Consider the following 27,083-nt stretch of genomic DNA (forward strand, 5'->3'; position numbering starts at 1 on the left):
ACCTAGCATGCCCCTGGTCAATGGTTCTCAAAAAGGGCCCAGTATGGATTGGGGGAACCCCACGCAGATTTTTTTTTTTCATGAATTTTTATTTGCCATCAATTCTGTTTTACATTCAGCTGTCAGCAGGGAGGCCCATTTTGTTAAACGGTTTTGCCATTATCCCCTCCTGTGGTATGGCATTCCACATGTTAAAATACATCTAAAGCCCATTTTTTTTTGGGGGTAGAGTAGTTAATGGTTAAAACCCCATTGTCCTGTCATGTGAACACAACATGAATTGAGAGGAAATTTCGTTTAACGTCCCCTCTTAGATATTTGTCACCAAGTCTTCCCACTGGAAGATTTTCACTCCATTCCCGCTCAAGCGACGACTCAAAATTCTCTATTTGTCCTCACTCTCTTTCCCACTGACAGTGATCAGAATGATAAAAAGAGAGAATGAGTATCCATAGAGAAAATGCAGACTGCAATAAAACAGAGCTTCCGATCACAGTATCCATTGCGGAAAAAAAGTACACTTTAACCACTCTTGCCATAAAGTTCCTCATCCTAAAATCTTCTTTATTTCATACAATATCATTGTCCCTTGTCCACTGTTCAGTTCTTGAGATAAATTGATTGATTTGCTAAAGGCAAATTGACTGTTCACTTTGCAAGTTCAGTTGCTTTTTGCAAGAGAATGTTTCGTAGGGCTTAGTAATTGAGGTGAAGCTTTACTGACTTACATCCATACCTCCCAACTTTTTGAGATGGGAATGAGGGACACCTATTAGAAAAAAGTATGTAGGCATAGGACACTCCCCCTGCCATGCCCCCTAAAGGAGAATTATACAAAAAAATGATTAGTTAAACTCACTTTGACATTTACAAATGCAGCAATTTAGAATTTGGATGAAATGTTTAGCACTGGGAAACACTTTTTGAAAGATAAATAGTGTATTTTATATACAACTATATAGATCAGACCAAAATGAAAGACAAATGAGGGGGAGAGGGACAGAGGGGCTTTTTTTCCAAATCAGGGACAGTCCCTCGAAATCAGGGATAGTTGGGAGCTATGTTACAACATCAATTATGTTCAAGCAAAATATGTGTTTTTTTTTTTTTTTCTTTGAACAATAACGTTTCACCACATTCACTGAGCTCTCAGGAACATTGCTTTGCAGAGTGGAACTTCACAAAGAGCAGTGGATTGGTAAATCAAGCCCAATATATTCAAAGTGTAGCTAAACACAAGACAACAAATGTAATATTGCAGCCAGCCAATCAGATGTAGCAGTGGCTGCATTAGTTGACTTTGCTCAGCCTTTCTTCCTTTATTTTTTTAATGCTTTAAAGTGAAACAATAAAAATTAAATTTAAATATCGTGCCTGGGGGGTGTCTATATTAAGCCTGTAAAGTAATGCAGTTTTCCCATGTTTAGAACAGAACCACAGCAATGACATTTCTAAAGGAAAAATTATCATTCAAAACTGCTTGAATTTTTGGGTCCCGGCAATATAGATAAAACTCATTGAAAAAACAGTATGGGATCCCCCCCAGTCCATTACCAGGCCCTTTGGGTCTGGTATGAATATTAAGGGGAACCCCAAACCAATTTTTTTTTTTTTTTAATTGCGTGGGGGGTCCCCTAAAATCCATACCAGGCCCTTCGGGTCTGATATGGAAATTAAGGGGAACCCTGCGCCAAATTTTTTTAAATGGCATAAGGGTCTCCCCCCCAAAATCCATACCAGACCCTTTAGGTCTGGTATGGATTTTAAGGGGAACCCTGCGCCAAAATTTAAAAAAAATGGTGTAGGGGTCCCCCTCAAAATCCATACCAGACCTTTATCCGAGGACGCAACCTGGCAGGCTGCAAGAAAAGGGGGGGATGAGAGAGTGCCCCCCCTCCTGAACCATACCAGGCCACATGCCCTCAACATGGGGAGGGTGCTTTGGGGTAGCCCGCCAAAGAACCTTGTCCCCATGTTGATGGGGACAAGGGCCTCATCCACACAACCCTTGCCCGGTGGTTGTGGGGGTCTGCGGGCAGGGGGTTATCGGAATCTGGAAGCCCTTTTAACAAGGGGACCCCCAGATCCCACCCCTCACCCCGTGTAAAATGGTAACGGGTACATTGTACCTGTACCATTTCACAAAAAAAGTGTCAAAATGTTAAAAAAAAGACAGAGCTTGGAACAAGTCTTTTATTAAATAAAAACATTTTAAAAATGTCCCACGAAGTCCATTCATCTTCTTCTATCGCTCCACTGATGGACCGAAAAATAAAAGAGAAAAAACCCGCCACTGATCCACCTCCATGGGAGGCTCACACCATCTGACTCATCCTCGCAGGTGACCGTTTCTTATATAACTGAGGACGGGGCCACACGGTGATTTACCTGGGTGACCCTGCCCCCCTCTGATGCATGGGGACTTCCCCATGGCTTTCCCGGGGTGTCAGAGGGGGCGGGGCCACACGGTTACATAAACAGGTGGCCCCGCCCCCCTGTGATGCCATAGGAAAGTCCCCGTGCGTCAGAGGGGGGCGGGGTCACCTGGGTACATCACCGCGTGGCCCCGCCCTCAGTTATATAAGAACTGTCACCTGCGAGGTGACCACGCATCAGATGGAGGCGGATCGGTGGCGGGTTTACTTTTTTTTTTTTTTTTCAGTCCATCGGCGGAGCGATAGAAGAAGATGAATGGACTTCGTGGGACTTTTTTTTTTTCTTTTTTAATAAAAGACTTGTCCCAAGCTCTGTCTTTTTTATAACATTTTGACACTTTTTTTGTGAAATGGTACGGGTACAATGTACCCGTTACCATTTCACACGGGGGGCCAGGATCTGAGGGTCCCCTTGTTAAAGGGGGCTTCCAGATTCCAATAAGCCCCCCACCCCCAGACCCCCACAACCGCCCGGCTAGGGTTGTGGGGATGAGGCCCTTGTCCCCATCAACATGGGGACAAGGTGCTTTGGGGTCAGACCCCAAAGCACCCTCCCCATGTTGAGGGCATGTGGCCTGGTATGGTTCAGGAGGGGGGGCGCTCTCTCATCCCCCCCTCTTTTCCTGCAGCCTGCCAGGTTGCATGCTCGGATAAGGGTCTGGTATGGATTTTGGGGGGACCCCTACGCCATTTTTTAAATTGACACAGGGTTCCCCTTAAAATCCATACTATTCAGGTCTGGCATGGATTTTGGGGGGGACCCCTACGCCTTTTTTTTTTAATTTGGTGCAGGGTTCCCCTTAATTTCCAAATCGGACCCGAAGGGCCTGATATGGATTTTAGGGGGACCCCCACACAATTTGTTTTTTTAATTTTAGTTCGGGGCTCCCCTTAATATTCATACCAGACCCAAAGGGCGTGGTAATGGACTAGGGGGGATCCAATGGTCTTTTTTTCAATTAGTTTTATCTATATTGCTGAGACCCGACAATTCATTAAAGCCATGAGCAGTTTTGAATGACAATTTTTCCTTTAGAAATGTCATTTTGCTGTGGTACTGTTCTAAGCATGGGAAAAATGCACCACTTTACAGACATACTATAGACACCCCCAGGCACGATATTTAAAGGAATATATCATTTTTATTGTTTCACTTTAAGCATTAAAAATATCACTGCTCCCGAAAAAAACGGCCATTTTTTAAAAAAATGTTTGCATTGATACATGTCCCCTAGGGCAGGACCCAGGTCCCCAAACACTTTTTATGACAATAACTTGCATATAAGCCTTTAAAATGAGCACTTTTGATTTTTCATGTTAGTGTCCCGACTTTAACGGTGTTTCGAATTTTCCCCGAACACCGCATATTCAGTGTTCGCAGAACATCCGAACAACCAAAGTTGTTCTTATGCTCAGGCCGAACCGCTCGCCCATCCCTAATCACCATACTGTATCTACGAAAGAGCATTATTGTCACCCATGGCAGCATACCAATGGTTGGTTGCTCCGCCCCCTAACAACCCACAGGACTGCTTTAACTCTATAACTCAGTATTCTTGTAACTAGATCTCCTAACATTAAGGATCATTGAAGGGAGGGTGTATGCTGCCATGGGCAGGCACCAGGAAAGAAAAATTAAGGAAAGGTAAGTATTCAATTTTCCGTTTTCCTGGTGCCTCCATGGCAGCATACCAATGGTAAATAACTCGCTTACAGGGAGGGAACTGCAATAAAGAAATTTAATAAAAACTACAGTACAGTTGACTGCAAGGTCCTTTCCCCAAACTCTCGGGAAGTAAGGACTGCCGGATCTACAGTATAGTGGGACATGAACGTGCTGAGGGACGAAGAGCTGGCCGCTCTGCAAATTGTCTCAGGGGAGACCCATGCCAAAGCTGCCCAGGAGGAGGCTATTCCACGGGTTGAGTGCGCATTGACCGCATCTGGAACTGGAAGACCACTAGCCCGATATGCTCTTTGGATTAACCTTACAATCCAGCTTGCCAAGGTCGTCTTGGATGTCGCCATTCCCTTCCTGGCACCTTTTGGGATGACAAATAGCCGCTGATCTTTCCTGAACTGCTGCGTCAAACTTAGGTAGTGACTTAGGGATCTGGCTATATCCAACTCATGCAGTTTTGAGGAGGCTGGATCCTCCCCGAATGCTGGAAGAACCCACTCTTGGTTCAGATGGAAGACTGAAGGTACTTTAGGAATGAACTGATGAATAGGCTGCAACCCCACCCTGTCTGGGAATAAGGTAATGTAGGGTTCTTGAGACCCTAATGCTTGGATCTCTGATACCCTGCGACCTGAAGTGATGGTGACTAGAAAGGCTGCCTTTAGAGAAATATCCTCCTGGGGGCATTCTTCTGTGGGAACAAACGGAGGTTTTGAAAGGACACTAAGCATGATAGTCAAATCCCATTTGGGGTATAGCGTCTTTCTGGGAGGTCTCAATCTTAGAACTGCTTTCAGGAAACGTTCCACAAGAGGGTCTAGTGCCCACCAGGTATCTGTTAGAGCTGAAAGGGCTGAAACCTGGACCTTAAGCATGTTCAGGCCCAAACCTAAGTCCAATCCACTCTGTAAAAACAGGAGTATGTTCTGGATTCCTGGGTTTAGAGGATCGAAATGGTTAGTCTCTGCCAATTCCGTAAACTTTCTCCAAATTCTATAGTATGTGGAATTTGTAGATGCTTTTCTGGCCTATAGTAGTGTTTGAATGACATTATGCGAACATCCTAACTCGCCCAACCTCTTCCGTTCAACTTCCAAACCCTCAAGTCTAGGATTTCCGGGTGCGGGTGACAGAAATTGCCCTGAGACAGAAGGTTGTCTATGCGTGGAAGGGGAAGCGGTTTGCACAAGGCCATCTTAACTAGCAGCATGAACCACGGTCTCTTGGGCCAGTATGGAATTACTGCCAAAATTGTGATTGCTTCTGTTGTTAGGTGTTGGAGAAACCTCAGTATCAGTGGAGTTGGGGGGTATGCGTATGCCATCTGAAAGTTCCATGGTTGGGTTAGGGTATCCACCCCTGCTGACTTCAGAGATGGGGATCTCGAAAAAAAAAAGCGGTGTCTAAGCATTGAGTGGGGAGGCAAATAGGTCTACTTGGGGAGTGCCCCATTTCTGCCATATCCAGAAGAAGACCCTCGGATTCAGAGACCACTCGTTGTTGTGGCTGAAAGATCTTGAAAGCTGATCGGCTACCTGGTTCTCTGGCCCTGGGATATATAAGGCCCCTAGGTTGACTAAATTCCTCTCTGCCCATGTCAGAATATGTGTCACTTCATTCAGGACCTGCTGTGCGTTCCCCCTTGATTCTGAACATAAGCCACTGCCGCTCTGTTGTCCATCTGGAGAAGGTTGGATTTGCCCCTGAGGAAGGTGGCCAGAGACAAGATTGCCAACCAAGCCACCCTTAGCTCCAAGGTGTTTGACACTACTTCTGTTGCATTGAATTGCCATCTGCCCTGTACCAACTGGTCTTGGTAATGTGCCCCCCATCCTAACTGACTTGCGTCTGTCGTCAGAATAGTCCATGGGATGGGGCCAAGGGGACAGTGAAGCAGAAGGTTGGATCAAAGGCTGGATTTCATTGCAGGCATAATTGATATCCTCTGATCTAGGGAATTTTTCTTCCACTGTGAAAAAAAGCCCACCTGGAAAGTCCGTAGATGCCATCTGGCCCACTTCACCATGGGTATGCAGGAAGAGGGGGAACCGAGCAGGCTCAGACAGTCCGACACTGACATGGAATGGCTCGCTAGTGCCCTTTTCACCTTCCCTATCAATGAAGGGATCTTTTCTGATGGGAGTGAGACTGCTCTTCCTGGAGTGTTGAAGAATGCTCCTAGGTAAGTTATCTCCTGTGTGGGCGTAAGTTGACTTTTGGCGTAGTTGATTAGCCAACCAAACTTTATCAGCGTGTCTAGGACCAATTGTACATGTATCACCAAGGTCTGTCTGTGCTGGGATAGAATTACAATATCGTCCAAATAGTGTAGTACTTGAATCCCCTTCTCTCGAAGAGGAGCCAAGATCACTACTAGCACTTTGGTGAAGGTTCTGGGCACTGTTGAAAGGGAAGGCATTGGAATTGAAGATGTAATTCGCTTATTCTGAACACAAGAAAAGGCTGAAACTGAGGGTGGATAGGTATATGAAGATACGCATCCTGAAGGTCTATGGATGCCATCCAATCTCCTGGCTGAACGGATAGAATGACCGTGTTTAAGGACTCCATCTTGAAATGTTCCACACGAATATGCCTGTTCGGTCTCTTCAGGTCTAGCACCGGCCTCCAACCCCCCCAATTTTTTGGGGACCAAGAAGACCGGGGAATAAAAGCCTAAGTGTTTTTCCGAGTCTGGAACTGGTACCACTGCCTGCTGGAGAACCAGCATTTTGACATATTGAAGAAGGGTCTCCTTCTTTTTTCTGGAGGTTGGAATCTTGGTGGGTTGAAAGGAATAGAGGGGGGCTGCCTTTTGAATTTCCAGAAATGGCCTTGACGGACTGTGGACACTGCCCACTGGTCTACGTAATCTTCCACTCAAACCTGGGTAAATGCCTTTAGACGGGCTCCCACCTGACCAGTCTGGGTGGGGAAGGCGTCAAAAGGACTTCTGGCTCTCAACCGTGGATGTAGAGGCTTTTGGTTTTGCTGACCTCAGAAAAGTAGCTTGTGAACCTTTCCAGCCCCTTCTGTATTCCCTTCCTGGGCGGTAGGATCTGGAATCCTTCCCTCTTAGCTGGCCCGCTGGGCGAGTAGTGAATCTCTTCCTTCTGCCCCTGTCCTGGAGAATTAAACCACTTTTTCCCCCTGTGACTCTGGTAATTGCCTATCCATTTTTTCACCGAACAGGGCTTTCCCATTGTATGGAATTTGACACTATGATTGTTTCGGCCGACCATGGTTTTAGCCATAATGCTCTCCTGGCCATGATGTAATACAGCATGGCCTTGGAAGAACATTTTAGGACATCAATAGCTGCTTCTGCTATGAAATCTGAGGCCAATTTTAATTCATCTAGTGCCTTAATGATTTCTTCTGAGCCCACCCCTTGTCTGAGGGTTGTTTCCAGGTTGTCTGACCATACTCAGGTGGCTCTCGAGATCGAGGTCAGAGCTACCGCCGGTTTGCATGCTCCTCCAGCCGCCTGATAAGTCTTTTTTAGGTCTGAGTCAATTCTTCGGTCCAGGACATCTTTAAAGGAGACTGCGTCTTCTAGTGGTAGAGTCGAATTTCTAGCCAACCTCATAATTGAGGCGTCTATGGTTGGTACAGTAACAAAGAGCTGCGCGTCTGCTTCTGCCAGTGGATATAACTTAAGAAAACGATTATACGCACTAGGCCTTCTGTCCACCTTCTGCCATTTGTCTGTTACCACCTCTTTGATTTCTTCCATCAAGGGAAAAGTTGATAACTTCTTTTTCAGGTGTGGAAAATATTTCTTTGTTTTAGAAGGTGGCTCAGGATCCTCCTCCTACTGGATAGCATCCTTGATCGTGGTGATGAAAGGCTCAACTAGAGCGAAGTCAAATGCTGAAATACTGTCATCCCCTATTTTCGTCTCGTCCTCGGAATTTACTTCTGCGTCTACATGAGGAGTGGGCGCATTAATTGCTGTTCCAGCTGAGGGTGGGTTAACTTGGTCTTGGGAGAGGGCTAACTCTCTGCTTCCTTGATCAGGCCCTTAATTGATTCCAGAGACTGCTGCTTGTCTCTCTCCTTGTCCCCTGTAGCCTCTAGTAGACACTACCCGCATACTAATTTTTCCGGCAGCGCTGGTCTTCCATATACCCAACAGGTTTTTTCTCTTGGATACACCGGTCTGTGGGATTCGTGTCTGCTAGGGGTATGTCGAGATGACCTCTGGCCACCCTGCGAGAGGCATGAGCTGAGGATGAATGTGAGTGACCCGAGCTCCTATGACCCTTTGATCTCCTATCTGGAGAGCTTCGGTGGGATGATCTGCGGGATGATCCCCGGTGCGGGCTGTAGAAACAAAAAATATGTTCTAAGTTGCCCGGAGTGCTCTTTTTCCCCAAAAAGAAAAAACTTACCTGATTTGCTGCAGCCCTTACCTAGTGGTATGATGAGGATCAAAGAAAAAAAGGATCGAGATTTTTTTTTTCATATATATATATATATATATATATATATATATATATATATATATATATATATATATATACATACACATACATACATATGTATACTCAATCCAGCCAGTAATGCCCCCCAAATACCTTGGCCAGGCTCCATTGCTTTTAAACAGTAGAGAAGACACTTAGGGAGATGTCTTCTCCTTGAGAGCTGGCTGTGTACTGAATCCCAGGCTCTCCATTTATGCTGAGAGCGCTTTGGAGCGCTTTGGGAGTACCAAGATGGCCACCGACGGCCTCAATCCGCTACTGCACATGCACTGTACCATCATGTGACGTCACGCCTTGACTCTGTGCCCCCGCCGAGTAAAACAGAGCAGATTGGCACGCGCGAAGCGCCGTACACTGCTACAGGAGGAGGGGGGAACAATAGCCATGGAGGAATGCTGAAAAGCAAGTAACAGCCTGCTCACACACAGCTATGAGGCATGCCATCAGGGAAGGAAATAGAGGAGAAGGACAGGCTCCTGTTCATCTTCCCAAATATGCCAGAAAAAAAAAAGATCCATAGAAAAAACGGCTTCCCATACTTATCTGGCGCATTTAGCAGCCCAAGCAATGGGACTCCATACTGCAGGAGAGCATGAACCTGCAACGGTCACACCATAAAGCGGTGAGGTAAGGCTAATAATGATCCTGCTGGGATGAGGACAGAGAAAAGAATACTGACTGAGGGGAGAAACTCTTTTTTATAGAGTTAAAGTGGTCCTGTGGGTTGGTAGGGGGCGGAGCAACCAACCATTGGTATGCTGCCATGGAGGCACCAGGAAAATAGTAAACCTTCCCATCTGCTGTTCTCCATAACAAATGGAGGAGGTATTCTGTAGTTGAAAGACTTTGGGAACAATCCTAACTGATAACAGTCAGAAGAAGTGGAGAGGACAGGAAGTTATTAGCTCAAGAAATATGTCACAATATTACAAAGCATGTTCAATAGTATATTTAACAGACCAAAAAGAAGCAACTAGGATAAACTCGTTGTTAGGATTTGCATATCGTTTTCTTTACTATGGCATGCCAAGGTTGTATTTTTGCCTTCTGTGATTGCACCAGATTAGGCTGATCCATAATCCATATACTGTATATCCATGGTAGATCAAAAATTTAGCAGGGCAAACCAATCTGTTCTTTGGTGAACAAGAGGGTCTTTCTGAACCCTACCAGATAATCAACAGGCCACCACTACCAGGAAAATCATGCTGTGGTCCCTGTCACCTCTAGTTAGCAGTGAATAGACCCTAGTGAGGATTAGGGATGAGCTAATTCAGGTTTTGAACATGTCCATCTTCTTGATGGATCATTTGCTTTCCTTGACAGGCTGGTGGGGATTTTCTCCATCTTTCTGTCTTAATGTGTGCCACCCTTGTCCATCATGGCGGCCATGGCGTCGCTGTTTCCGGATGTGCCAATTTCTACTAAGTTATTATATGGCACTGCACTGCAACCATGATCTATGTATGTGAAAGAAACATTTTTATATGAGGTGTGCTCTACCTCGTGTGCATCTATTGATGTATATTGCAATTAGTAATCCTAATTTTTTTCCTTCTTTTGCTAACGAATGCAGTTATGAATGATTATTACAGAGTAGGCATGAGCTTCGAGTTCGAGTCAAACTCATGTTCGACTCGAACATCGGCTGTTCGCCAGTTCGCAGAACAGCGAACAATTTGGGGTGTTCGCAGCAAATTCGAAAGCCGCGGAACACCCTTTAAAAGTCTATGGGAGAAATCAAAAGTGCTAATTTTAAAGACTTATATGCATGGTATTGTCATAAAAAGTGTTTGGGGACCTGGGTCCTGCCCCAGGGGACATGGATCAATGCAAAAAAAAGTTTTAAAAACGGCCGTTTTTTCGGGAGCAGTGATTTTAATAATGCTTAAAGTGAAACAATAAAAGTGTAATATTCCTTTAAATTTCGTACCTGGGGGGTGTCTATAGTATGCCTGTAAAGGGCGCATGTTTCCCGTGTTTAGAACAGTCTGACAGCAAAATGACATTTCAAAGGAAAAAAAGTAATTTAAAACTACTCGCAGCTATTAATGAATTGTCGGTCCGACAATACACATAAAAGTTCATTGATAAAAACGGCATGGGAATTCCCCACAGGGGAACCCCGAACCAAAACTTAAAAAAAATGATGTGGGGGTCCCCCTAAATTCTATACCAGGCCCTTCAGGTCTGGTATGGATATTAAGGGGAACCCTGGCTAAATTTTTTTTTTTAAATGGCGTGGGGTCCCCCCAAAAATCCATACCAGACCCTTATCCGAGCACGCAACCTGGCAGGCTGCAGGAAAAGAGGGGGGGATGAGAGAGAGCCCCCCCTCCTGAACCGTACCAGGCCACATGCCCTCAACATTGGGGGGGTGCTTTGGGGTAGCCCCCCAAAACACCTTGTTCCCATGTTGATGGGGACAAGGGCCTCATCCCCACAACCCTTGCCTGGTGGTTGTGGGGGTCTGCAGACGGGGAGCTTATTGGAATATGGAAGCCCCCTTTAACAAGGGGACCCCCATATCCCGGCCCTCCCCCCTGTGTGAAATTGTAAGGGGGTACAAAAGTACCCCTACCATTTCAGCAAAAAACTGTCAAAAATGTTAAAAATGACAAGAGACAGTTTTTGACAATTCCTTTAGTAAATTCCTTTAGTTAATTCTTTACTATGACAATGTTCTCTAAAACAGTAGAAAATCTTGCCCTATAATCTCCTGCATCTTCTGCCAGTTTAAAACAATCAATATTTTCTCTGTTCTGCACACACTCTCTACGATACCATTATTCTAATAAGATGAACTAAGAAGATTACCTCCAATGGTGGTAAATCTTCCCCCATAATCCACTATACCCTCTGTCAGTTAATAAAATCAGGATTCTCACTGTGTTCAACGTTAAACAGACTAAAGAGGGGTGCATTGGTTCCTTGAGTAAAGTGCCTGAAAATCCCCATTTATTAGCTGATTAGCCTCCCAATTGGTGGTACAGTTCATTTTCCGAGACAATTTTATCTACTACTTACAACCTTTGTAAAGTGACTCTTGGAATAACATTGACAAACATCCACAGTGATGTACAAAAACAGCTGCATTTAACCACTTTAAGACCAGCCGCCGCAGTTGTACTGAGGCAGGTTGGCTTTCCTAAGCAAATCACCATTATTGTACATCGGCTCGTGCAGGCGCAGTTGCAGGCGGGCGCACGCTCACACATGCAGCACGTTGCAGGAGCATGCCCGCGGGGTCAGGCAGACTCAATGTCCCCCGGTGACCCGCGATCACCTAGTACAGAGGCAGAATGGGGATCTGCCTTTGTAAACAAGGCAGATCCCCATTCTGAGAGATGACATGACAGAGATCTACTGTCCCCAGTCATCGGGAACAGTGATCTGTCATATCCCAGGCAGCCCATCCCCCCCTACAGTTAGAACACACCTAGGGAACACAGTTAACCCCTTGATCGCCCCTAGTAAATCCTTCCCTGCCAATGTCATTTTTACATTGATCAGTGCATTTTTTAGCACTGATCAATGTAATAATGTGACTGGTCCCCAAAAAGTGTCATTTTGGGTCAGATTTGTCTGCCGCAATGTCGCAGTCCCGCTAAAAATCTCAGATCGCCATCATTACTGGTAAAAACAATAAAAATAGAAGTCCCTAAATCTATCCCATAGTTTGTAGCCGCAATAACTTTTGCGCAAACCAATCAATATACGCCTATTGCATTTTTTTTTGTAGAACAATATATCGGCCTAAACTGATAAAAATATTTTGTTTTTTTTTACTTTTTTTGGGGATGTTTATTATAGCAAAAAGTTAAATATTGGGTTATTTTCAAAATTGTTGCTCTTTTTTTGTTTAATGCGCAAAAAATAAAAACCACAGAGGTGATCAAATACCACCAAAAGAAAGATCTATTTGTGGGAAAAAAAGGACGTCAATTTTGTTTGGGTACAGCGTTGTTCGACCGCACAATTGGCAGTTGAAGTGACACAGTGCCGTATTGCAAAAAATGGCCTGGTCATTAAGGGGGAAAATCCCTCCGGTCCTTAACTAGTTAAAGTTCATATGTGTGTAAAGGCAGGTGTCCCAATACTTTTGGTTATATAGTGTATAATTACAAACTATTAAACAAAAGTCAATTGCCTAATAAACAGACTTAAATATGCAGATGTTTATAAAAAAAGGTAACCTATTAAGTACCTGTTAAGTTTTAAAGTGAAATCACTGACTTGCCAATCCAGGTGAATAGACTGTTGCCCAATTTCTCTGAGTTCTGTAGATGTCCCCCAGAAAATGTAATAGTTAGACTTCTAATGTTAGAAAACAAAGCTAAAAGAAAAACGGATTAAAAGAAGAAATAAGGATAAGGACAAAAAGTCAAAATGAAGGAACAGAATAAGACAAACTGAAATTAGAACAGAGGAAAAAGCGAATAGAGGGCAGAGTAAAAAAAGTAAACAATTAAAAAAAAAAAAGAGGGAAAACAAATAAAAGTATATGCAAACCCTTCAATTTAAAATAGAAATGCAAGGCAAAACATGTATGTATTTTTACAAAATACATTATAAATACCTTTTTGTTTTGATTTTTATAAGTGATCACATGACCTTTTCAGCTGCATAATGGGCTTGAAGAGGTGTGGGTGGAAATTCGTGCTGACAATGGGAGGGGTGTGTAGCAACAGCAGCTTGAACAGAGCACAGGCAGAGATCTATGTAAAATACAGAGAAAGAAATAAACTATGACAAGGGCAGGGGAATGTGTCAGCCAGTGTTAATTTTGTCAACAAAAACATTTTTGGCAAAATCTTCGATAACGGCCTTTTTACAGTGATGAAAATGAAACAAAGTACACCACATTTTCGTCGACCGATGAAAACTATGAGAAAAATCGATTCTGTTTTTGTTAAAAAACGAAAACTAAATGAAAATGTGAGGAAGGGATACCCTTGTGAACTTCCAGTTTCCATGGAGCTCCACCTGTGTAGAGCCCATGAGTGCTTCTGCATTCACTCCCAGCAAGCAAGCAACTCTAGTCCGTAGCGTGCTTCCCTTAGCAGCAGTTAGCAGCACTGTGCAGCCGGCATTACAGGCCTACAAATCCTCAGACGACCATCCAGAGCAGCACTGCATTACAGGCCTCCCGATGAGAGTCCTCCCACTCCCAATGACTGTCCAGAGCAGAGCACTGTGAGTGTGTACATTACAATTACAAGCTTCCCCTCAGGCCACCGTCCTCCCCAGAGCACTGTGTGCATTACAGGCCTCCTATAGTGTCCACCAGCATCCAGAGCACAGTGCATTACCGGCCTTCCCTTAGACCAGAGACCACCATCCAGCACTGTGTAGCACTACAAGCCTCTCAGAGTCAGACCACCATCCAGAGCACTGTGCAGCATTACAGGCCTCCTCAGACCACCATCCAGAGCACTGTGCAGCATTACAGGCCTCCTCAGACCACTGTCCAGAGCACTGTGCAGCATTACAGGCCTCATTAGACCACCATCCAGAGCACTGTGCAGCATTACAGGCCTCCTCAGACCACCATCCTGAGCACTGTGGAGCATTACATGCCTCCTCAGACCACTGTCCAGAGCACTGTCCAGCATTACATGCCTCTCAAACCATTGTCCAGAACACTGTGCATTACAGGCCTCCTCAGACCACTGGCATTACCGGTGTGACAGACCTAGCTGGGACAGAGGCTTTTGGAGAGGACTGAATGCAGGCCTTTTGCCTTTCGACTTTGGGCCCTGGATTTTAGGGGAACAATACTTTGTGAGGTGTATGCCTGGGGACCTTGAACTAATGTTACTTTGGATTCAAGTCGATGTCCCCCCAAAACACAAAACTCTGGGAACCCCGTATGTGCTAATTATAAATAGTGACTGCTTCACAATGTTGTGTATATATTGTGTGTTGTCTCATGCTGTTGTGTACTGTTTGCTGTGCTACTTTGGGATCGGGCTGTATTCCACTGTTCTATTGTGTTTGTCTGCCTTGGATCACAGGATGTGTATCTCTATGGAGGGAGGGGGAATTCCTCCAACAGCCCCCTGCTGATAAGACTGTGTACTGATGAGAAGTTTGAACACACCTGACCTGTGTGTCTATTGTCATTGGATGGTTTAACCCGCCCTCTTTTCCAAGGGTGGGAGGAAAGACTCTGAGTTATTTTATCTGTTGTGTCCATGTGTATAAATAAATAAGTTTATTCCTGCTTGACCAGCATTTGGGGGAGAATTATTTGTATATGCTCCTGGTTCAGCGGATGGGACTTTACCCCTTTCATACTCGGGGTGTCGTTACAACCGGCATCTCAGACCACTGTCCAGAGCACTGTGTAGCATTACAACCACCATCCACAGCACTGTGCAGCATTACAGGCCTTGTATGCTGCACATACTATACAGAAATGTCGGAATCTGTGACTGGTAGAAAAAGAAGAGATCTATGGATGTATTTTACATTTGATGCTAAGGACAACAAGACCCTTTGTAAACAATCTGGAGCGACACTCACTGGTAAAAATACAACAAACTTGAGGCTCCATTTACGGACAACTCATCCTGAAATTTATACAAAGGTTAGTACAGCACACTTAACTCCACTTTTGTTGAGAAAAGTCTTATCTATGTGCATTTTTTAAACAAACTTTGTTGCTGATGTGAATGTACAATGTAAAGCGCTGCGTAAATTGATGGCGCTATATAAGTACCTGAAATAAATAAAATAAATAAATGCAGTCAGATTTCATACTTTTTGTTTTCTAAAGTAATAGCTGTTTGTCTGTGTCTGTCCATGTTGTACACTAATGCCCCGTACACACGGTCGGACTTTGTTCGGACATTCCGACAACAAAATCCTAGGATTTTTTTCAGACGGATGTTGGCTCAAACTTGTCTTGCATACACATGGTCACACAAAGTTGTCGGAAAATCCGATATTTCTAAACACGGTGACGTAAAACACGTACGTCGGGACTATAAACGGGGCAGTGGCCAATAGCTTTCGTCCCTTTATTTATTTATTCTGAGCATGCGTGGCACTTTGTCCGTCGGATTTGTGTACACACGATCGGAATTTCCGACAACGGATTTTGTTGTCGGAAAATTTTATATCCTGCTCTCAAACTTTGTGTGTCGGAAAATCCAATGGAAAATGTGTGATGGAGCCTACACATGGTAGGAATTTCCGACAACAAGGTCCTATCACACATTTTCCGTCGGAAAATCCGACCGTGTGTAGTCAGTCACTGAATCTTTATGGGATTGATTTCCTAGTATCTATCAGCTGCTGCTTTCCCCAAATTTTAAGTATCTCACCATAATATATATAGAGGGATGTGGTCAGGAAGGGGCTCAGTCAATAATTTTTGCACTGCACAGGACTCCTAAAGGCATATACATGTAGTAGATTATAGAAAGACAACTTGGAGCAGACTGTGTGGGGTGAGAGAGAAAGTAAGACCAGAATAACTGGATTTTCTTCCCCTAATTCAACCCCACCAATACAGAAAACCTCCAATGACGGGCCAAATCAAGCCAGTGCACCACAGCAAACTATTTGCACTGTTCTTTTAAGTGCTTAAAAATACAAAATTGACTCTAAGGAACAACAGGCCACTGAGGCCAGGGAGACGTCCATTGCAAAATGGATTGTGTGCACCGGATTACCCATAGCTCCCAACTGTCCCTGATTTCAAAAAGGACTATCCCTGATTCGAAACACAATGCCTCTGTCCCTCTTTCCTCCTCATTTTTCCCTCATTTTGGTCTGATCTATATAGTTGTATATAAAATGCACTTTTTATCTTTCAAAAAGTGTTTTCCATTGATAATCCTTTCATCCAATTTCTAAATTGCTGCATTTGTAAATTAAAAAAGCCAGTATAAAGGAATTGCAGTGGTAAAAGAGCACTTGTGGGTTTAACAATTTTATTTTTTTTGTATTATTCTCTTTTAACCACTTGCCACCCGCCCACCATCAAATGACAGCTGGGCTGTGTGGCTCTCGTTCTGGGTGGACGTCATATGATGGCTTCCCAGAACGACCGCTCTCTCGCGCCTGCAGCACGGTGATCGCTGCCTCGCCATGTTGCTAGGCATCTCCTTACAGGGGGACATCTAGGTATGTAATCAGGGCACAGATCATTAGTGCCCTGATTACAATTAAGTGCAACCAGTGCTAGCAATGAGTGACCACCACTGCCAGCAATCAGTGCCAACCAGTGACCACAAGTGCCAGCAATCAGTGGCCATTAGTAATGCTAGTAAGTGTTGGCTCTCACTGCTGCCCATCAATGCCCATCACTGTTGCCCATCACTGCCACCCATCAGTGCCGCCTATATGTGCCCACAAGTACTGTCTATTAGTGGCCATCAGTGCCACATATCAGTGCCGCCTCATTAGTGCCCATATGTGAGGTAATAATTTTTCACCCTCATCAGTGCCGCCTCATCAACGCCCATCTGCGAAGGTGAAAAATTATTATTTACAAAATTTACTGACAGAAACTAAGAAACATTTTTTTTCAAAATTTTAAGTCTTCTTTTTATTTTTTTAGGAAAAAATAAAAAACCCAGAAGTGATCAAATACCACCAAAAGAAAGCTCTATTTGTGTGAAGAAAATTATAAAAATTTCACATGGTTACAGTGTAGTATGACCGCACAATTGTAAATCAAAATGTGACAGCACTGAAAGCTGAAAAATGGCCTGGGCAGGAAGGGGTTGTAAGTGCCCTGTATTGAGGTGGTTAAGGGGCATGGCACGGGTGTGTCTTATGACTACATACTTTTGCTAATAGGTTTCCCTTGTTCCCATTTAAAAATTTTGGGAGTTATGGGAGCACCAGTCAGACTGGTCTGCTGCTCTATGCTGCCTATTTGGGGAGATCCTCTGCCTGGGTCTTCTGGTGCATTTTGAAAGAAACCGAAAGACTGTCTGCTTCAAAGTGGATGGTACTCCTTTTACACATCATCTTAAGAGTCAGACAGATCCTCATCTTGTATGTGGGGCAATGTGGATTTTCTTACGGCATGGGCATACTCCTCTGCCTTCTTAAGCAGTTTCTGAATATTATCATCAGCCAGATCAACAAAGATTTCTACAGACAGTAGGGTTGACAAAACAAGCAGCTGCTATAAGTGGCAAGAACATTTCATCAGTTACTTGGATCTAAGAATGAATGAAGCAAAAAGCTGGTTCACATTTTCTTTCACCTTCTGTGCAATTGTGGCAAGGTCTTGGTAGCTGGGTGGTTCTTCTGCTGCTGCTGCTGTGGTTTTTAAATGCTGCCACCATATAACTCCTATTTTCTGTTATCACTCTTAGGATCTTCCTCTTATGCCTCGTACACACGATCGGACTTTCCAATGGGAAATGTTGGATCTCAGGTTGTTGGCGGAAAATCCAGCCATGTGTATGCTCCATCGGACAATTGTTGTCAGACTTCCCGCTAACAAATGTTGGCTAGCATGTCTTCAAATTTTCCGCCAACAAATGTGATTTTCTGATCGTGTGTACACAAGTACGTCTGACAAAAGTCCAACGTAAACTAGTGTTCATAATGGAGAATTACCATTCGTGACATGACAAATTATGAAATGTCCAAATGCAGAGCACAATTCTGTTCTTTAACCACTTCAGCCCCGGAAGGATTTACCCCCTTCCTGACCAGAGCACTTTTTACAATTTGGCACTGCGTCACTTTAACTGCTGATTGCGCGGTCATGCAATGCTGTACCCAAACGAAATTTGCATCCTTTTCTTCCCACAAATAGAGCTTTCTTTTGATGGTATTTGATCACATCTGCCATTTTTATTTTTTGCGCTATAAACGGAAAAAGACCGAAAATGTTGAAAAAAAATTATATTTTCTACTTTTTGTTATAAAAAAAATCCAATAAACTAAATTTTAGTCATACATTTAGGCCAAAATGTATTCGGCCACATGTCTTTGGTAAAAAAAAAGTCAATAAGCATATATTTATTGGTTTGCGCAAAAGTTATAGCGTCTACAAACTAGGGTACATTTTCTGGAATTTACACAGCTTTAAGTTTATGACTGCCTATGTCATTTCTTGAGGTGCTAAAATGGCAGGGCAGTACAAAACCCCCCCAAATGACCCCATTTTGGAAAGTAGACACCCCAAGGAAATTGCTGAGAGGCATGTTGAGCCCATTGAATATTTATTTTTTTTGTCCCAAGTGATTGAATAATGACAAAAAAAAAAAAAAAATTACAAAAAGTTGTCACTAAATGATATATTGCTCACACAGGCCATGGGCATATGTGGAATTACACCCCAAAATACATTCTGCTGCTTCTCCTGAGTACGGGGATACCACATGTTTAGGACTTTTTGTTCACACAGTATTTGCGCAGCGATTTTTCAAACGCATTTTTTTGGGAAAAAACACACTTTTTTAAATTTTAATGCACTAAAACACACTATATTACCCAAATTTTTGATGAAATAAAAAAGATGATCTTAGGCCGAGTACATGGATACCAAACATGACATGCTTTAAAATTGCTCACAAACGTGCAGTGGCGACAAACTAAATACATTTTTAAAAGCCTTTAAAAGCCTTTATAGGTTACCACTTTAGATTTACAGAGGAGGTCTACTGCTAAAATTACTGCCCTCAATCTGACCTTCGCGGTGATACCTCACATGCATGGTGCAATTGCTGTTTACATTTGACGCCAGACTGACGCTTGCGTTCGCCTTTGCGCGAGAGCAGGGGGGGACAGGGGTGCTTTTTTTTTTTTTTTTTCTTTCTTTTTTTTGCTTTTTTTATCTTATTTTTAAACTGTTCCTTTCATTTTTATTTTTTTTAATCATTTTTATTGTTATCTCAGGGAATGTAAATATCCCCTATGATAGCAATAGGTAGTGACAGGTACTCTTTTTTGAAAAAATTGGGGTCTATTAGACCCTAGATCTCTCCTCTGCCCTCAAAGCATCTGTCCACGCCAAGATCGGTGTGATAAAACGCTTTCCCTATTTCCAAAGGCGCTGTTTACATCAGGCAAAATCTAAGTAATGAAATGCTCGTAGCTTCCGGTTTCTTAGGCCATAGAGATGTTTGGAGCCATTCTGGTCTCTGATCAGCTCTATGGTCAGCTGGCAGAATCACCGGCTGCATTCTCAGGTTCCCTGTTGGGACAGGAGAGCCAGAGAAAAACATGGAAGACGGTGGGGGGGGTCATTCCCTCCCACTGCTTGTAAAAGCAGTCTAGAGGCTAATTAGCCGCTAGGATTGCTTTTACATGAAAGCCGACCGCTGGCTGAAAAGAATGATACCAAGATGATACCTAAACCTGCTGCCATCATTCTGGTATAACCACTCAAAGTCCAGCAACATACCAGTATGTTACTGGTCCTTGTTGGGCATATATTGTAAACTTTTTTTTCATGCAGCCTGTGGGCTGAACGAAAAAAAGATATTGATCGGTGGGTATGCCCACCATTAGAATACCTCCCTTCATCCACCCACTTCTAATGATGGGCATACATGCACCGTTTATATATGCCGAAGCATGGGGGCACCCACTGCTGCCCCCACGCTTCGGCATATATGCTGAAGTATGTAACTGTGGTGGTGAAATCGCCTCCGACAGCGCTGGAGTCACGGCTTTATGTACCGTGGGAGCAAACGCTGTTGCTGTCAAGATAAATAAATCCGCGCTGCAACTGAATGGCGTACCTGCTAAGCAAATGATGGTTAACAAAAAACAAAGTAACATTACAGTATAACAGTAATACTTACCATACCTGCAAAGCAAATACAAAAAAAAAAAAACATAGTAAAAAATAAAACATTTAACGCAACCTGTGCCTACCTAAAATATATATATGCCGAAGCATGGGGGCATCCTCCCACAAAAGGCAGGAGCAAATCGCTCCTCCACCCACTGCTGCCCCCACGCTTCGGCATATATGCTGAAGTATGCAACTGTGGTGGTGAAATCACCTCCGACAGCGCTGGAGTCACGGCTTTATGTATCGTGGGAGCAAACGCTGTTGCTGTTATGATAAATAAATCCGCGCTGCAGCTGAATGGCGTACCTGAAAACAAAAAATGGTTAAAACACAGTAAACTATAAAAAAATTACATACCTGAAAAGCAAACATGATAAAACATAACAATAAAACATTGCAGAATAGAATACAGTAAAAAAGAGCAGAACAATAGAGAGAAAATAGAGAGAGAGAGAACAATAAAAGGACAACTATTTTAGTTTTTTTTATTTTATATTTTTTTTGTGTATTTTTTTTTTTTTTTACTTTTTTTTTTTTTTTAATTTTTTTTTATAACTGTAACTTTTAAAACTGTAACGGTTCCAGGTTTGGGTCTCTCAAAATCCGATGGCATCTTGGGAGACCCTGTGAAAGTGTGTCCTAGTCTGTGCAGTGCTGTACCCTACGCTAAAACTCAACTAGTGTATGGTAGCGTTCAAAACATTCACCAATGCAAAGACCAGGATTGCCAGGACAAGAGGGACAATAATACCGGGTGTCACGCCTAAATCTGCACTTTCTGCAGATAGGACATTTTCTTTGGGGGGCTCGTTGGGTAGGGGTACTCTGGAGGACATAAGGAAAATGCCTCTCATGCAGCCGGCCTACTGCATTTGGTTGGGGAAGGTGAGGTGGAGCACCGTCTGGAAACAGAAGGGCTCTGACGATCTCTTCCTGGAATTTAAGGAAGGATCCAGTCCGTCCTGAAGCTCTGTATAGCACATGAGCGTTCAGCAAAGCAAATTGAAATAAGTATACAGACACTTTTTTGTACCAGCGTCTGGCCTTACGGGCAATTAGGTACGGCGCCAACAACTGGTCGTTGAGGTCCACCCCTCCCAGATTTTGGTTATATTCGTGGACACAGAGGGTTTTCTCCACAACACCAGTCGCCGTAGTAATTTGGACCGTCGTGTCTGCATGAAGGGAGGTAAGAACGAAAACATTCTTATTGTCCCTCCACTTCATAGCGAGCAAATTATTACACTGCAAGCAGGCTCTCTCCAACAGCCTAAGACGGGAATCTACAAGCCACTGAGGAAAGCCCCGGCGATTAGGTCGCACGGTGCCACATGCTCCAATTTGATGATAAAAAAGGTGACTAAAAAGTGGCACGCTCGTGTAATAATTGTCCACGTACAAGTGGTACCCCTTTCCGAATAAGGGTGACACCAAGTCCCACACTATCTTGCCAGCGCTTCCTATGTAGTCAGGCTCTACGTGACTATCTTTGCCCTCGTAAACCATAAAACTACATGTATAGCCTGTGGCCCTGTCACAGAGCTTATACATCTTGACCCCGTATCTGGCACGCTTGCTGGGAAGGTACTGTTTGAATGACAAGCGGCCAGAAAATTTAATCAGGGACTCATCAACGCAGACAACTTGATGGGGAGTAAACAAGTCTGCAAAACGTTGGTTGAAGTGGTTTACGAGGGGCCGAATTTTGTAGAGCTGATCGTATTCAGGGTCTCCACGAGGACCACAGAGTTCATTGTCGTTGAAGTGCATGAACCGCAAAATCTGCTCATATCGTGCCCTGGCCATGGAAGCAGAGAACAAGGGCATATGGTGAATTGGGTCAGTGGACCAATATGACCACAACTCACTCTTTTTGGTTATGCCCATGTTGAGGGAAAGGCCCAGAAAGATCTTAAATTCGGAGACCGTAATTGGTCTCCAATCTCTGACAAGGGAGGACTGAGGATTAGTGGTGATGTGTTGACCAGCGTATAAATTGCTTTGGTCCACAATAGATCTATAGAGATCTTCGGTGAAAAACAGTGAATAAAAATCCAGTGGCGTAAAATCAACTGTTTCCACCTGAATTCTGGGTTGGCCAGTGAATGGGGGCAATACGGGTGCTGCAGAAGTGGTGGGTACCCAATTCGGATTGGCGAATGCAGCAGGAAGGGCACTATGGGCACGACGGGCCTGTGTTCGTCTTCTTGGTGGCAGCGGAACCCTACTAATGCTTGCCACCTCACCAGCTTGAACTGCACTTATGGGACTCGCCACGTCACCACGTGATACTGCAGTGCTGGATGTACGACCATGGTGTACTAGGCCGCTGGTGCTTGCCAGTTCACCAGAAGGAATAGCAGCGCTAGTACTTCTCTGCTCCATACGAGGGACCTGCGGTTCTTGCACTTCAAGGACAGAAGAAGAAGTTCGGGGTCTGGTACGCCTGACCCTAGCAGGGACCACAACTCCGTCGTCAGAGCTATCTGTCATGGAGCCGCTGTCCTCTACAGGATCGTATTCTGAGCCTGAACTTGACAGATGAGTGACTTCCTCTTCACTATCTGTCATGCTCAGAAATCTGTAGGCCTCTTCACTAGTGTACCTTCGATTTGCCATTTTGGGCTCTAAATTTAGGGGTACACTAGTGGGACTCACAGGCAAAAAAGCTCCTGACTGTCAGCGACTGTATCAAAATGCTACCAAAAAACTGTTAGCGATCGCAGGGATCAGGCCTGACTATGCGAATGCTGCAGTTATGTGTGCTTAGTGTTTTGTGACAGTTATCGATCGATACTGCACTTGGGTGGGCTGGGCTGGGTTGGGCCGAGGGGCAAAACGCAGGTGCTAGCAGGTATCTGGGCTGATCCCGCTAACACTGCGTTTTTTTGAGGGACCCTAAACTGCTGGGGAGTATAGATCTGATCGGATCAGATATCGATCCGTTCAGATACTATAGCACTAAGGGAGGTGTATGCTGCGTGCGTGGGTGTTAGCGGTACTGGCGCTAACCTGACGCTGCCTGGGGCGACGCAGACCTTATCTGACCCTAAAAACGTAACTTATATCACCGCCGGGCAAATAGGGGGTTAAACCTTTATAAGGTAATAAACGGCGGGTGCCCTAAAACTATAATAAACTATAATAAACTATAATAAACAAACCAACTAACCAGCGTCACCCGTAACAATTATATGGTGATCACTGGTGAAAGGGTTAACTTGGGGGCAATCAAGGGGTTAAAACCTTTAGTAGGTAGTATATGGGGGTCCCTGTCGCTATAAAACACTGACGGCGAATCTATATACTTACCTCCCTAACTACCATCACCTGTGTCACTAATACAGCGATCAGAAAAACGATCGCTTAGTGACACTGGCGACGGGGGGTGATCACGGGGTTAAAACTTTATTAGGGGGGTTAGGGGGGTACCCTAGACCTAAAGGGGGGTAACCCAGACCTAAAGGGGCTAACCTAACTGCCCTAACACTTATAACTGTCACAAACTGACACCAATGCAATAATCAGAAAAAAAAAAAACTGCTATTGGTGTCAGTGTGACAGGAGGTACAGGGGGGTGATCAGGGGGTCACTGGGGGGTGACAGGGGGGTGACAAGTGTGCCTGCGTGTTCTACTATTAGTGTAGTGTTGGTGCAAACTTACTTGGATGTCTTCTCTCCTCGGCGCCGGAACGAAAAGACCAGCTCGAGGAGAGTGACATCACTTCCTCCACTTCTGTTTACATTCACAGAAGCCGAGGAAGCCCGTCATTGGCCAGGAGCGATCGCAAAGGGGGGAGCCACGAATGAGTGGCCTCCCCCTCACCTTTGATCGACCCTGACCTGAATCCGACCGCCGCTGGCACCGGGGGGGGGTCCAATCGGACCCCCCACCCGCGGGCAGGCAAGGACGTACCTGTAAGCCCTTTTGCCTGCCCGTGCCATTCTGCCGACGTACATCATCGTGCGGCGGTCAGCAACTGGTTAATGGGATAATAATGAAGCTGCTTTGCTGGTGATACTGATGGAGTTATTGCAAACAAATTTTCAAAGGCTTTTTTTTCCAGTGATATCAGGAATAATATTATGTTTTTTGTTTTTTTTTATTTGGGCAAGTTACCACAACACCATTATCCCGTAGTTTTTAGGATCAAAGATACAACTATGTTGGTGTCCCTTGTCAATTTTACATATAAATAGCCAAGTATTATTCTACACAATTTTTTTATTGTGCATTAAAAAAAGAAAAAACGAATTAGACATGCTATCTGCCAATAGAACTTAACCAAAGTGCATTCTATGCATCCAAAAATAATGTCAAAGCAATAACTCCAAGGCCAATAATAAATAACACGTTATCTCCTCTGATTCCGCAACATGTCTGGTTGACGAACGGCCATTCAGAAATGAACTGAAAAGTGCTAAATGAAAAATGCAAAAAAAAAAGCGCAAATCAACACTCACCAAACTTCTACTAACACAAAATTAGCATAACGAGGCCAAAGGGTGGTGCTAAAGAGTGGGAAAAAAACGTAGTAGGTCTAGTACGCCACTACGTTCGTAATTGTTGGCCAACATTTGTGACCGTGTTAAATCTGTCTTTTTTTTTTACTCCAGGAGTGTATAATGAGTTTTGAAATTCTAGAGAAATGCTTAAATAATGCATAACAAATTATTTTAACCACTTCAGCCCCGGAAGGTTTTCCTGCTTAACTGCTTGCCAGCCAGCCACCGCAGTTTTACTGCAGCAGAATGGCACGACTGGGCGAAACCACATTACCTTACGTCACGTGCCTGGTGGACGCAATGACCGCCAGGCACCCGCGATTGCTTGTGACAGAGCGAGAACCGGGATCTCTGTGTGTGTAAACACAAATCCCGGTTCTTTCAGGGGAGTAGAGACAGATCGTGTGTTCATGCTAAGTATGAACACCGATCTCCCTCTCCTAGACAGTCCCATCCCCCTTACAGTTAGAACACACCTAGGGAACACAGTTAATCCCTTTTTGCACTATAAACAAAAGAAGAGCGACAATTTTTGAAAAAAAACACTTTTAACTGTGTTAACTGTGAAAAAAAAAAGTGGGATATTTATTATAGCAAAAAGTAAAAGATATTGGGGTATATTTACTAAAGCTTTTACTTTTTGCTATAATAAATATCCCACTTTTTTTTCAAAGAAAGAAATTTCTTCCTTAATTTAGGCCGATATATATTCTTCTACATATTTTTGGTAAAAAAAAAAAAAAAAATCGCAATATGCATATATTGATTGGTTTGCGCAAAAGTTATAGCGTCTACAAAATAGGGGATAGATTTATGGCATTTTTTTTTTTTTTACTAGTAATGGCAGTGACCTGCGTTTTTTTTTTTTTTTTTTTTTTTTTTCGGGACTGCAACATTGTGACGGACACTTTTGACACTTTTTGCTATAAAAATGCACTGATTACTGTATAAATGTCACTGGTGGTGAAGGGGTTAACACTAATGCCCCGTACACACGGTCGGATTTTCCGATGGAAAATGTCCGATCGGAGCGTGTTGTCGGAAATTCCGACCGTGTGTGGGCTCCATCGGACATTTTCCATCGGATTTTCCGACACACAAAGATTGAGAGCAGGAGATAAAATTTTCCGACAACAAAATCCGTTGTCGGAAATTCCGATCGTGTGTACACAAATCCGACGGACAAAGTGCCACGCATGCTCAGAATAAATAAAGAGATGAAAGCTATTGGCCACTGCCCCGTTTATAGTCCCGACGTACGTGTTTTACGTCACCGCGTTTAGAACGATCGGATTTTCCGACAACTTTGTGTGACCGTGTGTATGCAAGACAAGTTTGAGCCAACATCCGTCGGAAAAAATCCTAGGATTTTGTTGTCGGAATGTCCGAACAAAGTCCGACCGTGTGTACGGGGCATAAGGGTCTAACAAGGGGTTTACTGTTTTCCCTAGGTGTGTTCTAACTCTGGGGGGAATGTAGAGGAGGAGAGAGATCATTGTTCCTACTTAGTAGGAACACACAATCTGTCTCCTCTCCCCTGACAGAACTGGGATTTGTGTGTTTATACACACAGATCCCGGGTCTCGCTCTGTCACGAGCGATCGCGGGTGCCCGGCAGGCATGTAGGAGATTTTAGTCGATTAAAATTAAAACAATTGCAGATGACTAAAATGGGACTAAAATTAAAATGCCATTTTAGTCAAAAGACTAAAACTAAATTGAAATTTGAGGCAAAATTAACACTGGTGTCAGCAGGAGCAAAGAAACAGCACTGATCTGCCCAGTGAAGAGGTGTGCAGGGAGCGTGTCAGCAGAAGTCTGACCACAACTGTGCTCCCACATAGGGATGAGTTGAGGGTTTGGTCTGAATCTAGGTTTGAACTAAATTTTGGCTGTTTTTGTGTTGGTAGGAACACCCAAGCTTTAACCTTTCCTGCTGATGTAACATGGCCCCACTGCACTGGGCTTTTTTGTGTCACCTGTTCGCTGTGGTAGCCTCTGGTTACCACAGTGATCAGTCACTGTAAAGCCCACCCCTGTTTTTCTCTGTGTGAATGGAGAGGAATGATACATAGGGGGTCATTTACTATAGCGCCAAAAAATTCTCCTGCAGTATCAAAAAATAACCCTCAAAAAAGGACAGAAAGACTTCAACTTTCAGAAAGTCAGTGCTAATGCAAATGGAAAGCAGCGCT

General features: G+C 44.0%; 1 long non-coding RNA gene across 6 annotated transcripts in view; it reads right to left on the reverse strand.

The window, feature by feature from the left end:
• LOC141112324 (uncharacterized) overlaps window positions 1-27,083 on the reverse strand; it is a 485,334-nt gene that overhangs the window by 326,442 nt on the left and 131,809 nt on the right. For 5 of the 6 annotated variants that reach the window (XR_012236572.1, XR_012236571.1, XR_012236573.1 and 2 more), the window contains 2 exons: window positions 13,183-13,321; window positions 12,811-12,939 (listed from right to left, as the gene is read on the reverse strand). This is a non-coding gene — a long non-coding RNA (uncharacterized lncRNA). The remainder of the gene's footprint in view (window positions 1-12,810; window positions 12,940-13,182; window positions 13,322-27,083) is intronic. The other variant, XR_012236574.1, reaches the window with a different exon arrangement.

The sequence above is a fragment of the Aquarana catesbeiana genome, linkage group LG11, assembly GCF_042186555.1.
Source record: "Aquarana catesbeiana isolate 2022-GZ linkage group LG11, ASM4218655v1, whole genome shotgun sequence".
Lineage (NCBI taxonomy): Eukaryota > Metazoa > Chordata > Amphibia > Anura > Ranidae > Aquarana > Aquarana catesbeiana.